Below are 1,121 nucleotides of genomic sequence, written 5' to 3'. Positions count from 1 at the left end.
GACAAAAATAAATAAATAAATAAATAAATAAATTAAAAAAAAAAAAAAAAAAAAAAAACAGAGTCAGTATACTCAGAGACGTAGAGGACAGACTTGTGGTTGCCAAGGTCGGGGAGGGAAGGACTGGGGGTTTGGGGGTAGCAGATGCAAACTAGTATATCTAGGATGGGTAAACAACAAGGTGCTACTATAGAGCACAGGGAACTATAGTCAATATCCTGTAATAAACCATATGGAAAAGAATATATAAAAGGATGTATATATGTGTGTAACTGAGTCAATTTGCTGTACAGCAGAAATGAACACAACATGGTAAATCAACTATATTTCAATACAATTTTGTTAAAAAGGGAGTCAATAGATTGTGCTCGCTTCGGCAGCACATATACTAAAATTGGAACGATACAGAGAAGATTAGCATGGCCCCTGTGCAAGGATGACACGCAAATGCTTGAAGCGTTCCATATTAAAAAAAAAAAAAAAAAGGGAGTCAATATAAAGAAAAGTGTTTGATAAACAACAGTACAAGGAAGAGGCGGGCCAGACACAGAAACCCCAAGACCAAGCGGGTGGGGCTGTAGGCTTAGTGAAGTCAGAAGCACCTGGGCCCAGATCCAGACCCTGCCAGCACTTGTGAACCGTCAGGACTGGGCTTCAGCTCTGTGGGTCTCAGCTTCCCAGAGTGGCCAGATCACCAAAAGCCAACCTGCTTGTCCAGCAGCTAAATGACCAATTTGCAGAATTACCGATTTTTTTTTCAAGTTGTATTTTACCTCTGGCTTGACATTTTATTTATTTTTTATTTTTATTTTTATTTATTTATTTATTTATTTTTGCGGTACGTGGGCCTCTCACTGTTGCGGCCTCTCCCATTGCAGAGCACAGGCTCCGGACGTGCAGGCTCAGCAGCCATGGCTCACGGGCCTAGCCGCTCCGCGGCATGTGGGATCTTCCCGGACTGGGGCACGAACCCGTGTCCCCTGCATTGGCAGGCAGAGACTCTCAATCACTGCGCCACCAGGGAAGCCCTGGCTTGACATTTTATAAGCAAACAGGCTGGTCAACCAACCCTTCCCCCACTTTTACTGCCCCAGCAACTGCCCACTCCCCCGAATCATGTC

At 44.1% G+C, this 1,121-nt stretch overlaps 1 non-coding gene across 1 annotated transcript; it reads left to right on the top strand.

Moving 5' to 3' along the window:
• Positions 1-364: 364 nt before the first annotated feature.
• Positions 365-471, top strand: LOC132494540 (U6 spliceosomal RNA). Its single transcript, XR_009533117.1, has one exon. It is a non-coding gene; the product is annotated as a U6 spliceosomal RNA (small nuclear RNA).
• The last annotated feature ends 650 nt before the right edge of the window (positions 472-1,121 follow it).

This window comes from Mesoplodon densirostris, chromosome 7 (genome assembly GCF_025265405.1).
Source record: "Mesoplodon densirostris isolate mMesDen1 chromosome 7, mMesDen1 primary haplotype, whole genome shotgun sequence".
Classification (NCBI taxonomy): domain Eukaryota; kingdom Metazoa; phylum Chordata; class Mammalia; order Artiodactyla; family Ziphiidae; genus Mesoplodon; species Mesoplodon densirostris.
The sequence above is the reverse complement of the archived record's forward strand: the minus strand, read 5'-3'. Positions and strand labels throughout refer to the sequence as shown.